Raw genomic sequence first — 14518 nt, 5'->3', positions numbered from 1 at the left:
AGCCAATGCCGGGCCCTCTCCCGGTGCCTGCCCAGGCCTGTCGGGTGCCCCGACCCCAGGTGTGCGCCCTGTCCCCTGGCACCCAGCCAGTTCCCGGCCTTCTTGCCCTGCTTGGTATATGCGTCCACCTGGGTTTCGGCTTCTCCACTTGGGGACTCCCATTTGCCTTCCCAAGTCCTGGTTCAGACACTTGGCCTCTCAGAGCCTCTTGGCGTCCCTGGGTGTCGTCCGAGTGTGCATGGCCACTGTGGCTGCAGGTGCTGAGTGCAGGCCCCCGCGCCTCCCCCTCTGGCCTTCATGTTCTGTGCCGGGCAGGGCCAGAGCTATTTTAGTCTGAGCTCCGAGCACAGGATGGGCACATGCAGATGCTCAATACATGCTGAGCTGAAGTGAATTTGGTTATTCCAGTAAGAGAAAATAAAGAGCTAAGGACTCCGCGAGTTTGAATAGGGTCTGTTGGTAGAGGGTTTATACTGAGTCCTACGTCGGCTGTAAAACTGGAGGTAACAGTGCCCGGTTCATGGTCAGGAAATACACAGGGTTCATAGCTGGATTTTGTTGTCTAGTCCAAGAAAAAAGGGAAATGAAAAAGAAACATTTTAAACTGTGAGATTCTATGTGAGTGTAAAATTCTGTTATTTCTAGGAAGATGCGTGGGATAGAATTAAGTAGCATGCCCCTCCGCTAGGATGTTGGGTTCTCAGGTGGCATCTAGAACGCTACCCCTGATCCCCTGCTCTTTCCTGTGACCGTGCCAGCCTCGCATTGGCCAAGACTGCTCAGCGTGAGGCGTGCAGGCAGAGGCGACGCTAACGTGCCATAACTAGAAATTAATATTCCCACAGATGTTTCTCACTCCCTTCCTCCTGAATTGAGTTTGTGTTTTGCAAAATCAAAATGGTTACGTTGTTATTTTAGGCAGGAGGGCTTCCCCTCGGACCTGCATCACCACCATCTGCTGGGACAGGTGTTGAAGGGGACTCGCTCTGGTCTGAATTTCGTAGGCCCTCCTGTGAGCACACCAGCGACAAATGCTCACACTGTCGTCATAAGAGGATCAGAACTGCTCTTTTTTTTTTTTTTTTTTTTTTTTGTAAGAGGGTGAGCAGAAACAAGGTTTGGATTCTGCTCCTCTGAAAAAGAGGACCTTTATCTGTTGCCTGAGACTTTCCGCAGCTTCCTGAGTTCCCTCGTTACAGAATACGGAAGCGGTCAGGGCCCCGGGTCCAGCAGGCGGGTGGGATCGTCTCAGGAGCCAGCATTGGTAGAAAGAAAAGGCACAGATTATGGGTCTTGGCGTGCCCAGGTCTGGGCCTTACGAGCCCTCATCAGTATACAGACTGGTCAGGGGAGGCGAGGGCAAGGCCTAGGAAACGGGAGACATTCCAGTTGTCCACAGCCCTCTCGCCCTCTCTGTGGTTCTGGAAGCTTCACCGGAGTATGTTTGTGGAGGGGGCTGTAGAACCTGCATGCAGTTTGCTGCTGGTTGAGGGATGGAGGGCTAGACCTTCCGGAAATGTTTTAAGGTGTCCGGTTCTCACTTTCCCCTCACGGGGCAGCGTGACTGACTTCGCATCCTTCTCACCCCTGCTGCTCTTCTGAGATTTCCTTGTTGGAAACAGACTCTTGGAGCTGCCGGCCTCTCCTGTTTGCCCTCTGAGGAGCCGCAGCTGGGATGGTCGCTAAACGCAGTGTGGTCTCGGACTCGGACAGCCCCCGCAGGGACCGGGCTAGCCCGGTCGGCTCTGCCACCGGGCGTCGTCGTCAAGGGACATCAGGCTCAGCTGGGAGCTCACGTTCGAGAGGAATGCTGGGGCCTGGCGATCTGTGACCACCCACATGTGCCCCCCAAGGACATGCTGTGCCCGGCTCCGTGGCTGCGGGTGACACGCTGGGGGATGCGGAGACCGGCAGGGCAGCTCTGCTGGGGGTCGGCACCCACCCCAATGCCCCCTCTTCTTTAAGAAAGGAACCTCTGGGGACACCTGGGTGGCTCAGCGGTTTAGCGCTGCCTTTGGCCCAGGGCGTGATCCTGGAGACCCGGGATCAAGTCCCCCGTCGGGCTCCCTGCATGGAGCCTGCTTCTCTCTCTGCCTCTCTCTCTGCCTCCTGTGTCTCTGCCTCTCTGTCTCTGTGTCTCTCATTAGTAAATAAATATCTTTTTTTTAAATATTTTTTATAGATTTTATTTATTCATGAGAGACAGAGAGAGAGAGAGATAGAGAGAGAGAGAGGCAGAGACACAGGCAGAGGGAGAAGCAGGCTCCGTGCAGGGAGCCTGACGTGGGACTCGATCCCGGGTCTCCAGGATCATGCCCTGGGCTGAAGGTGGGGCCAAACCACCGAGCCACCAGGGCTGCTCAATAAATAAAATCTTAAAAAAAAAAAAAGAAAAAAAAAAGAAAAGAAAAGAAAAAAAAGAAAAGAACAGAACAGAAAAGAAAAGAAAAGAAAGGAAAGGAGCCTTGGCCTTCCTGCACAGGGCAGTCCCGCCAGGTCACCTGCTGACCTGAGGACGAGTCGGTGAATTTGTTTTCCGAGTCTGTGGCTCTTCTGCGTCTCCTTTCTCTCCGGTGTCCTAAGTCTCTCTCCCCTCGTACCTTCCGTTGAGCGTTCGGGACTCTGGTGCATAGACTCGAGCCGTGGCCCACGTGGGAAAGGGCGGCAGGGTGCTGTGGGCACGGCGGGCGCTGGGAAGGCAGGAGAGCAGAGTCCAAGTGTGCATTTTCCACAAAAGAAATATTTAGGCATCAACCTGAGCAGATATTTTGGGGTAAACGACTGCTGGTGTTTCTGTATTTTGTGTGGATAGAAACGTTGACGTGAAACGTTGCTGTAGTTGTGGATCCAGATACACAGAGAGGTTGGACATGAGCCGTCCAGGCCCCCAGCCTCTGAGGACGCTCCGCGGCCAGCCTCCCGCGTGTCCTTCTCGCCCGCACCTGCTGTTCCGTGGTTGCCACTACACAGAGCAGGTCTTCGAGAATTTTCTAGATGAGCACTCACAAATCAGCTCCTCCTTTCTTGTGACCACATTGTGTTTAAGTAGTTTTTAAATTTTGCAATTTCTTAAAAAAAAAAAAAAAAAACAACAACAACTGCAATTTCTGGAGGATGTGGGTTGGGTAAGTTCTTAAATGGAAGTGCTGAATGGAAAGGAACGTGGCTTTTAGGCTTTGGTACGGCAGAGAGGCTGTGCAGGGTTTCACGCCCCCGGCCACCTGTGTGTCCCCACGCTGTCGTCGGGGTCTCCTCTGTCATCAGACGTGTAATTTCTGCTGGACCATTGGAGGGCTGTATGGTGTTCGTGTTTTAATTGGCATGTTTTAGATTTTTTTGTTTTTGGAGAGTTCAAGCATCTTTCCATGTCTGGCCATGTGTGTTTTTCTCTTGCATCTGCCTTCGTGTCCTTTGCCAGTCGTGTTTGTCCTGCTGGGCTTCGTGCTGCTCTCCTTGTGAATTAAAGAAGTTAACCCTTGGCCCATGCTTTGCATATTTGTTATCCGGCTGCTTACCTTTAGCTGCTAGGGCTTCATTTTCCCCTCAGCAGCTTTTCATTTTAATCTGGGAAACACACTTTCCAAAGATCATGACCATGTTAATCCATGCTTTATTCTAGAGTGTTTATGATTTCTTTCTCTACATTAAAATCTGTGACGCAGCTAGAATTTATCTTGATATAAATAAGGTGGGCAACTCCACTTAGTCTTCTCCCCGACAGCTGGCTGGCTTTATTGCACCACCACCATGGGCTGGAAATCCCACCTTTCTTTATATTTATGTGTCTTCTCTTCCTGAGACCCTGTGACCTGAAGTACCAGCAGGTGTGTTGGCATCTCTAGAGTGTCCCCATCAGCGAGCTTCACACACGTCCATCTCCAGGGGTGACTCCCTCACATCACCTTTTTCCTCCTTCATACTTTTCTGAACTAACCATATATACATTTTTTTTTCCTAAGAGCTTTTTAAAAAAATTTATTTATTTATTCATGAGAGACACAGAGAGAGACACAGGCAGAGGGAGAAGCAGGCTTCATGCAGGGAGCCTAGTGTGGGACTCGATCTTGGGACTGCAGGATCACACCCTGAGTCGAAGGTAGATGCTCAGCTGCTAGCCACCTGGGCGTCCCTCCTAAGAGCTTTAATATTACTTTACTTATATCATTTCTGTAAAAATCTTGTTGGTGATGTACATAGTATTTTTAGAAACTGGGACATACACACCGAGGAGAGACCTTACCCTGTTTGGGTCTTCCAACCTCTGCCCACGTCTCCTTTTCTTTTCCTGGTGACTCTCCTGCCCTTACGAAGAGGCCGGCCCTGTCACAGTGGCCATGCTGGCTTTGGGGGCTTGGGGTGGAAGGGAATTTGTCCAGGGAAACCAATCGCATCATACTCTCCAGGATAACAGCCGAGAGGTGAGGATCAGTTTGTACTAGAGGGAGGCCACCGGAAACCTTCCTGGTGTCAGGAATTTATAGCCAAGCCCCCACCCTCTTGTGGGTCACTCACCTCCTGAGCTCATGTTGCAGAGGGAGAAGTGCCACCCCAGGGCTTGAAGGGCAGAGAACGTGGAACTAAGCTTTGTCTGCTTCCTGCCACCGCCTCCTGGCTGTCCTCCCTGCTGCACCGCCCCCCAGCTCAGCCTTGCCCTCTGCAAAGAGCCGGAGGTAGAGGACTCCGAGAGCAACCTCTCCAAGCAGAATGCATACGGCCCTGGCCTGCCAGGCGCTGTGAGGAGGCCCCATCTTGGTGTTGCCCTGCCTGGGAGTGGCCACTGAGACCTGCTGTGATGCAGAAGGCGGGTGCCCAGGCTGGCGCCTCCAGCCCTTTGTCAGACTTCAGAAACCCTTCCTGGGACCCCATGCGGCTCTGGTAAGGGCCAGTGTCCGGTTCTGGGAGCCGGGGTTTTCTGCTTTGGGGTTAGAGTAGAAACGACAGCTCTCTCTCGAGATCTCCAGGCCCTTCTCCGTGGGAACAGGTGTCTGCCTCTTGTGAGAAGTATTTACACATCTAGCTTTTACTAAAGAAAAATTAAGTACTTTTAAGTATCAGGAATGGATTACAGCTATTAAAGCTCCGTGTCTCGGTTGTCGCATGACGCAGAGCAGAGATTGAGTGAGGCTCTCTGCCTGGGTCAGCCGGGGTCTGGCAGGGCCTCACGCTTGGGCCCTTGATGAATGGCAAGATTGGAATTCAGCTCCACCTCCGAGGTTGTGCAGATGCCCCTGCGTGCGTGGTGGAGGGTCTCCGGGGCTGGTTCCATGGGCCGAGGCCTCATGGTGGGAGGCAGGATGTGAGCTGTGGTTGGGCTGGGAGCGCTGGCAGGGGCAGAAGACACTCGTGTCTGCGCCCCGACTTCTGAACCCCAGTTCTGCTGCATTAGACAGGTGCCGAGTGTCCCCGTCACTGTTCCTTGGTGACCCCCGAAAAGCCTCCAGTCCTTGTTCTTTCTCAGGCCCCTCGCAGCCACTCCCCGCTCTTCCTGGGGTGCTCCTGTGCTTCTCCTGCCACTCAACCCCAGCGTAGACTCCAGAGGCTTCGTGTCAGGGGGACCCAGTGTGACCCCAGCTTCCCCCACGTTTCCAGCACGTTCTCCCCTTTCCACCCTAAGACCATCACTCTCCCCAGTCTGGAGGGGCCCCTCCTTCCTGGCTCCGACTTTCAGACTAGACTCCAGCCTCAGGTCCTGCGTGGAGCCTTCTGGCAGCGTGGCCGCCGTGGTCACGGTGTCCCACCCCCCAGCATCTGTTGCCACAGTTCCTTTGCACGTACCTGCCTGACTCTTCTTTCGAAGGGAATAGTAACGATCTCTGTACCTTCTACACTAGCTAACAGGGTGCCTTATTCATGGGTGGTACGCTTCCTTTCTTTTTTTTCCTTTTCTTTTTTTTTTTAAGATTGTTGAATTAACAGTCTCAAAATCATTTTGAAAAACTTTTATTTTCTCTCTGTGGATTTCCAGAGTTGACTAGCTCACCTGTGAATGGTCTTTATCTTTGATCACTGTGAGTTCATGAACTTGATGATGGGGCTGTTTGTTTTCGCATCCGTCTTCTTTATACATGAGGAGGGATGCTGCAGACTTTCTGTTGATAGTTTTTCCTTGAGCTTCTTGTCTGCTTACATCTTGGGTCGTACTGTCCGTGCTGAGAATTGACTATTGTGGGCTTTGCTCCCAGCTGCCTGTGGCCCAGATTCCAGCTGACCCTTTGCCCAGCGTCACATGCTGCAGGTCGGGCCCAGCTGCAGATCCTCTGGTCACTCCGTTGTAGCAGGTGCGGTATGTGAGCCTGGTGTGTTATGACCTGGGCTGGCACAGGAGGTGAGAGGTCAGCAGTCACCTGCTGGGATTTGTAAATCTCTGCTGTATTTGTGTAAAAACTAGGAATGTGGGCAGCCCCGGTGGCTCAGCGGTTTATTTATTTATTTTTAAAAGATTTTATTTATTTATTTATTCATGAGAGACACAGAGAGAGGCAGAGACACAGGCAGAGGGAGAAGCAGGCTCCATGCAGGGAGCCCAATATGGGACTCTGTCCTGGGAATCCAGGATCAGGACCCGGGCTGAAGGTGGCGCTAAACCGCTGAGCCATCCTGGGCTGCCCTGGCTCAGCGGTTTAGCGCTGCCTCTGGCCCAGGGTGTGATCCTGGAGACCCGGGATCGAGTCCCATGTCGGGCTCCCTGCATGGAGCCTACTTCTCCCTCTGCCTCTGTCTCTCTCTAATAAATTAAAAATCTTAAAAAAACAAAAAACAAAAAACAAACTAGGAATGTTGCCTCAAAAAGGGGCTAAGTGTATAGCCCTGGTTATACACTTAGAGTATGAGATCTTACTGGGCAGATGAAACCCCTGGTAGTAGGACTGCATTGGCAGGCGGTAAACTGCACGATACAGACACAGAGAGAGGTGGCGTGGGGGGAGATGTTAGGTGATGACCAGCAGGTGTAAACTGAGAGGGGAGCCTGGCCACCGTGACCCCAGAGTTTTCCCTGTGAGCAGCAACTCTTGAGGAATGGTGAGGAAGAGCCCCTAAAAACAAGAAGGAGGTGAAGAGATGCTGGGAGTGAGAGCTCTGGTGGAGCCAGGAGGAGGAGGACCTTCCACCGCGGGCAAGAGGTGGGTGCCCTGGCAGATGGCAGGAGTGGGGTGCGGTTCTCAGTCTACACCTTTGTTGAAAGCTGGTTTCCATTTGCAGCCTGAGACAAAGAATTCGTAAATAATTTTAGGGCTTATTTCTCATAGACTTGATAGGATTCTTACAGATGAGAACTGCCATTTTGGTACAAAAATAAAGTTGTTCATATTATGGCTGTTTCTTAAAAAATGTAGGCTGGGCTGCAGAGTTGGGGTATTTGGGTTGGGTCTGGAGACCCTGTCCTGGTGACAAGGAATCCCCAGAACATGGAGCCCACATTAGTATGGCGAGGGGCGCGGAGGGGACAGGCCTGCGGGGGGTGCCTCCTCTCGGCACTTTCCTAAGGACAGCAGACTGGAAGGCAGGGGAGGGCCTGGGATGTTTTGGTTTTATTCTCTCCTTTGTTGTTTATATGGAGCAGTGGTTTCCAGGCTGGGCAGTTTTGCCTTCCAGGGGACATTTGGCAGTGTCTGGAGACGCTGTGGTTGTACATCTGGAGGTGAGGTGGTGGAGGCGCCCTGGCATCAGCAGCTCAACCTCCTGCATTGTCCAGGACACCCCCGTGAGGGAGACTGAGCCACCAGAAGGTCAGCAGCACCGAGGTCACAGAGCCCTGATCTGGTGTCATGGCTTCTCTTTTGCCTCCCTGCTTGTTTGGCATTTGTTTTTAAAACCTTACGTCTCTTCCCTCACTAGTCAAAGGCAGTGTTCCCCCGAGTGGCCTGCAGAGAGCGGCCTCGAGTCATCTTCTGGTCTACCTTCACGTGGGAGCCACATCTTGGGGTCCGAGGCTCCAAGCCTGGGTGTTTGATGATGCCCCCTGAAGTTTCAGAGCCGCTGCTCTCTGGTTGCAGGGATGTTCCTTGTCACCAGCCCACTTAGAGTATTCTCCCCGAGGCCAGCAAGGTCAGCCTTCGAACTCCTCCTAACCAGCGTGCCCTGGAATGGGACGTTGCCACCTCTGGTGACCGAGTGGAAGGCAAGCCCTCTGCTAGAAAGGCCGGAGCACACCTGTGTGGGGCACGGGGGCAGCCTGGCCGGCGTCACTGCCTGCCCCCCGTCCCGCAGGAGCAGGAGGAGGGGCTGCAGGGGCCCTCCGCGGGCCTCCCTGTCGTTTCTGGGCTCGGTAATGAGAGGGCGTCTAAAGGAAGGGTTAACATCCCCCCAGCGAGGCAGCCATCAGCCTTCTGCTTCTCGGGGGTGAAGAAAAGCGAGCGCAGCCTGCCAGGAGCGGTGCAGCCCTCCCCCGGGAGGCCGCGTGCGTGGGGGCAGAGGAGGAGGGGCCGCTGTAATTGCATTCATGGAAATCCGCCTGCCTGCGCGGCGCCCGGCGAGCACAGCAGCGAGCACAGCAGCGAGCACAGCAGCGAGCACAGCAGCTCGCACGCCAAGTGTCAGCCAGCGGCCGCTCCGCTCCTGCTCCGCCGGCTCTGCCCCGGCAGCCTTCCCCTCCAGGACCGGCGCTCTCTCCACTCTCGGTTTCCACTTGGCCTTTGTTTCCTCGCTGCCTCCTGTACCCTGGCTGTGCCGGCACACATGCCGTGCTTGCTGCGCCCCTCCGTCCCCCTGGGGCAGTGGGAGCACCCAGGAGCCGGGGACGGCGGGGTGGCGGTGGCGGCCCACCATGGCCTCTGAAGCGGAGAGCTGCCAGCTGCCCAGGCTTTGACGGGGGCTGCCGGGACGCTGGGGCTGCAGGAGAGGGGACTCGCCTTGGGTAAGAGGCCGGTGGATGGCGCGCGAGCTGGTCGCGTAGAGTACCACGCAGAGTATGCGGATCCCGCTCTATTATGCTTTGCTGCCAGCCTCTCCCACCCCGCAGCAGAGCCGATGCGTGCGGCAGCGTCTCTCTGCATGACTGCCTTGTGGTTTTGCATTCTGCTCTCTCCTCCTAGGGTTTTTCCACTGGCTCATCGGGGGTAGATGTTCAAATGTTCAGGGGGCTTTCTTCTAGGCCTGAGATTTAGGAACAAGCCGATGGCCAATTTTGGTGGCCCTGCTTCGGTGAGGTGACGAATAGGACAGCGGGAAGCAGGGGGACAGGTTCAGGGTGATTCTCTCTCCTCTGGACCCACCCCATGAGTTTCTGTTGGACTCTTTGACTACTTTGGAACCATTCCTGGGGGAGGGGGTGTTAGCCCTCCTTCCAACAATATGTCCAGAAAAGGAGTTGGAATCGCACGTTTCATTTGATCCTAGGGGTCCATTCCAGCGATTAGGCCGACCGAGAGCGTTTCAGTGTGCCAAAAAATTAAGGGCTTTACGAAGAGCTGGCATAGATTGGTTTCAGGAACAGGTTAAATGAGAACTGACTTGTTAAAGCCCCCACTGAGCCCCAGTTCTGGACTGAAAGGGGTGTGGCGGCACAGCTGTGCAGTGGGAGACGGCAGCTGGCACGGGGCGTTTCTGGAGCCCCTTCCCTCGGGAGAGAGGGGCAAGCACAGATGACTTGGTCTGTCTGCTGGGGTAGGGAATTCCCAGGCTTTCCCCGAGAGCTGAGCACTCTCCTCTGTCTCAAGGAGGCCAGCGCGAGAAAATGGTTCTCCCTGTTGGGCTGGTCCAGCCCTGCTTTCCATTCCTGTGATCCTTTCAAAAACAGCTTTGCAGACACAGATTGGAAGTCTGAACGCCAGAAGGAATCCTGCTGCAAAACTCCAGCTGGATCGGATCTTACCACTGCCAGGCTTTAGAAAAGGTGGAGAGGTTTTAAAATGATTATTTCCTAGTTTTTACCTTTTATTGAAAGCAGATGTTAACTTTGTTTTTCTAAACCAAACTTTTAGGATACAATTTTATGACTTCATCCCTTTTACTACCTTGAAATTTGACCTCATTTCCCTTTGGTTGGCTGGTTAGTGCTGGAGTTCTAGGATTTGTTAGATAAAATGTGTCCGTTCCCTTCTGTGTGTAAGGTAAGAAGATAAAATACCTTGTTTTTTTCTAAGACAGTTTATGGGACTGTTTGGGGGTTTTTTAAATAAAGCTTTTATTTTTAAGTAATCTCTGTACCAAATATGGGGCTTGAACTCACAACCCTGAGATCATGAGTTGCACGCTCCACCGACTGAGCCAGCCAGGCATCTTTGTGGCTGTTTCATACATGTTCTTTCATTTGAGAAGGGCTGTGATGATGACAGACCCATTCCGGTTGGGGCTGGATGAGGCGGTGGTTAGCCCAAGGTCACAGAACTACCTCGGCAGGGAAAGCCCCCAGCAGGTGTCCCCTCCCACCCCAACCCCAGTTAGCCTCTCCTCTGGACTAAGGAGGCTTGAGTCATCCGGGCAGGCGTTAGATGAGCCAGCTGCAAGACAGCGGTGGGGACAGAGTTTGTCTTAGAGATGCAAAAAAAATGGTAATAAAATAGTTAATGTATCTGTCCTTCGTCCTAGGTAGGAGACTGGGTGGCTTTTGTGGGGGAAAGAATTTAAACGGGAAGAGTAAATGTTCGCCTTGGCAGTTTGCTAGAAGGAGCCTCTGGCCTCTGTGTTGAGTATCAGTTATGCTGGCCTCATGCTAATTTAACTCTTTCTGGTCCACGCTGTGTACACAAATTCCTTTAAAATCTAGGCGGGGCTGCCTGGGTGGCTCAGTAGGTTGAGCGTCTGACTCTTGGTTTTGGCTCAGGTCATGACCTCAGTGTCATGAGATTGAGCCTCGCATTGGACTCCGTGCTCAGCACAGAGTGCTTGCAATTCTCACTCCCTCTGCTGCTCCCCTTGCTCCCTCACTCTCTAAACATCAATCAATCAATTAATCTTTAAAAAAAGAACCAAAATCTCCTAGGCCATAAACTGGTGGTGAAACACTTCATAAGTCAGTCATGGAAGAGGAGTACAGTAAGCAGAAATCAGGAAATCAAGATACTGCTGTTGGCTTTTTGTATGTTTGGTTTACTTTTAATTATAGTAAAGTACACACAAAATAAAATTTATCATTTTAAGTGTACGGGTCCAGTAGCGTTATGCATATTCACATTGTTGTACAACCATGCTTCAGAAGTTTCCATCTTGTGAAACAGGAACTCCCTCCCCAGTCAGCACCACCTCCCCATCCCCCAGCCCCAGCCCCAGTGCCTGGCAGCCTCCATCCTACTCTGTCTCTGGGTTTGGCTGCTCCGGGGACCTCACAGAAGTGGAATACTATAGCCTGTGGCTGATTTCACCGAGCACAGTGTCCTCAAGGTTCATCCATGTTGTAGCAGGCATCAGGATTTCCTTCCTTTTTGAGGTAGAATGAATGATACTGGATTGCCATGGTTTGACTTAGTTGGAAGGAAAAGTAATTGGTTTTGTAAAGTTGGCAGACTTTCTGTAAAGGTATGACATGAACATATGCGCTGTTGGCTCATGGATGCCACCAAGTTTCGGGCTTGGGTCATATCCACATGCTCCGACCGTCTACCCTCTCTTGCCCTCTGGTCATGCCAGCTGTCCTGAGGCCTGGCCTGTCTGTAAATTTGAGGCTTTCAATGAAATTCCTGAGTCATTACAGCTGTTTATTTTCCTTCTCTCTGTATTGCCCTTTACCTGAGAGATGCCGTGGATGTTGGTTGCGTCCTTATACCTGTTGTAAAGATCTGACCCCAGATCTTATCAGCTTGGAATTGAGTTTTGTGAACATTTGCTAAATGTTGGTTTCCAACACCTGAGTTCTTTCTGTTCTGAATCTTTCACATTGTAAGTCACTGGGATTTCCTGGGAGACCAGATGACTCACCCCCATAGGGTGGGGCAGCATGAGACATCTAACCGGTAGGATCTGCACAGGTATGAGATTGGTAAATGCAGGCCCTTTGACCTTTTAAGTCCGTGGAAGGGAAGGAAACTGCCTTCACTCCCTTGGACAGTTTCCCAGATTTGCACTCTGGAACCCAAAAGCTGTAAATAGCTGTATTATCTCTCCAGAGCTGGTAGCAGTTTCTAGAGAGGCATGAGAAAGCTTGGTCCTCCACTTTGCCGCTGCTGCTCCTGTTTTAGCTGGGGCTTGCAGTTAGGTTTTGCAGGCTGTGTGTTTTCAGTTTCATAAAACTTACAGGTCTGTAAAGGGTTTGGCCTTGCTTATTATTATTAGCAGGGGTACTTCTGGCACCAGTGCTCTGCAGGCCCAAGAGCACATCCGGACACTCGGATGCAATGCCCTGGCCTGGGTGGGAACGTGGCCCAGGATGTTCTCTCCTGTCTGTTTACCTTCTGCACATGTGGGGAAAAGGAAGGGCCTTTCTAGATTCTTGGCCTCACTTCTTAAGAACATTTCCCTGCTGTGCTGGTTTAAATTCAGTGGGCTCTTACCCACTGAAAGGCAGAGGCTATATATAAGAAGGGCGATGGTTGATGATTATGGTTGGAAAAACAAGGCAAGGGGTGTGTTTTAAAGCGAGGCAGCAGGACCTGGTATAGGGGGGTGACCCCGGAGAGCGACGTCTTGGTCCTAAAGCACATCTTTAACGCTCCCGGGGATGTAGGACAGAGTGTGCGTTGTGGCAGGCGGCTGCCTGTGCTCCCGCTGAGCACAAACTGCTCTCAGAACTGCTTTTTCGATTGAACTTCATGGCGGATCGCTGGGCACCTGCTCCGGGCTGCAGGGGAGCGGCGGAGCGGCCTTGCCGCCATGTGCTTGTTTATGGGAGCTGCCCCTTTAAGACAGTCCTCCTTTGTATGTGCTGGATGGAGCACATTTCAGCTCTGGGGCTCTGCACTGGTAAAATCTGCAGAGCAACATTTAAATAAAGAAATAAATGGAAGCTTCCCTTGTGTGGCTTTTCTATTCACAGCTGAACACAATGGTCCCTTGTTGTTGCACGCACTTTAATCCCCTTCGCTGAATTGGAACCCCGCGAGGGAGTGGGGGGGCCCATCCTGGACTGGCCGCCTCGCTGGAAGGGGGACACCTTGTAAATTAACCTTTGCAGGAGTGAATTCCCGAGGCCTCTAGGCCTCCGGCGCTCTGCTCCCCATCCTTTGTGCTCGGGCTGCTGCCGCCCCGGTTGCCATTCTTTTCAGGAGAAGGGGGCTTAGCCGCCCTCCTGGCACAGACGTGGGGCTGCAGCACGTGGCAGTCGGGGGAGGGAGGAGTTGTTTGTTTCTCTGCCATCTGGCCCGTCAGCCGATCTCTTGCAGTTTAACCCTCATGGCTTCGAGGAGAGGAGGGAAAGCCACGGTCCCAGGGCGGGCCCTTCCTGGGGGCCCTGCTGTTTATCCAGCCACGCGGGGTGCCGGGTGCGGAGTGTGTACGATTGTGTCTTCCTTTCCTGCCCCGGCTGCGGCCCGCCCCATCCTGGGGGTCGCTCACCCCGCTCCCTCTCCAGCCACGGTTTTGATTTCTCTTTGCCCTTAAGTGAAATGAAGCATTTTCTCCACGGCATTTATTTTCCTGCTGGGCAGTGTGCGAGCGAGGGCTTGAAGTGGGGAGGTGACCTTACCTTGATGCGTCTAAGTGCAAGAGGTACGTGTGTTAGGGTGCTAGATCTTTCCTGGACTCAGGGAAGAATCCCACTAGACAGATGAGATGTAAACCTGCCCTTCTTTAAAAGGAGAAGTTCTCAGATGATTTGCTGAACCATAAGTCAAACAGCGCTGTGATTTAAGGTGGAACACAGAGAGGGTTTAGAGATCCTGTGGGTGATGTCAGGAGGCAGCATCAAAGCACATGTGAATAAATGTCTTGTTTATTCCTGCTGCAAGTTACCCAGACGTCGCTTCCTTCTGACCACCAGGATGTAGAAGGCCCGTCTTTTCTAGGATTAACGTTTTTATTTTTCATTTTTTAAAAGATTTTATTTATTTGTTTGACAGAGAGAGAATGTGCACACAAGCAGGGGGAACAGCAGAGAGAGGGAGAAGCAGGCTCCCCGCTGAGCAGGGAACCTGACATGGGGTCTCGATCCCAGGACCCTGGGATCATGACTCAAGCTGAAGGCAGATGCTCAACCAACTGAGTCACCCAGGCGCCCCTTTATTTTTCATTTTAAAAGTGCAGTAGTGGGACACCTGGGTGGTTTAGTGGTTGTGAACGTCTGCCTTCGGCTCGGGGCGGGATCCCGGGGTCCTGGGATCGAGTCCCCGCAAGGAGCCTGCTTCTCCCTCTGCTTGTGTCTCTGCCTCTCTCTGTGTCTCTCATGAATAAATAAAATCTTAAGAAAAGTGCAGTAGTATGGGGGCATCTGGGTGGCTCAGGTCATGATCCTGGGTTCCCTGCCTAGTGGGAAGTCTGCTTTTCCTTCTGCCCCCTGCTCCCCGCCATTCATGCTCTCATGTGCCTCCACTGTCTTTCAAATAAATAAAATCTTTAAAAAGAATGCAATAGTACCTTCATGTATTTTTTTTAAAGCAAGTATTCAGGAGTTCATAGGCCCCATCTCTCTGTTCCCGACCCACTCCCCAGA

General features: G+C 52.5%; 1 protein-coding gene across 6 annotated transcripts in view; it reads left to right on the top strand.

Annotated features, from left to right (window-relative positions):
- Positions 1-14518, top strand: part of CYTH1 (cytohesin 1) — a 77656-nt gene that overhangs the window by 39503 nt on the left and 23635 nt on the right. Inside the window, exon 1 of one of the 6 annotated variants that reach the window (XM_072781828.1) lies at positions 8491-8854. The exons of the other annotated variants lie outside the window; for them this stretch is intronic. The gene's annotated coding sequence lies outside the window, so the exon portion shown is untranslated. Of the gene's footprint in view, positions 1-8490; positions 8855-14518 lie in introns of those variants that run through there. 6 annotated transcript variants of the gene reach the window in all.

The sequence above is a fragment of the Canis lupus genome, chromosome 16 (genome assembly GCF_048164855.1).
Source record: "Canis lupus baileyi chromosome 16, mCanLup2.hap1, whole genome shotgun sequence".
Lineage (NCBI taxonomy): Eukaryota > Metazoa > Chordata > Mammalia > Carnivora > Canidae > Canis > Canis lupus.
Note: the sequence above shows the minus strand (reverse complement) of the source record. Positions and strands in the feature narration are given on the sequence as shown.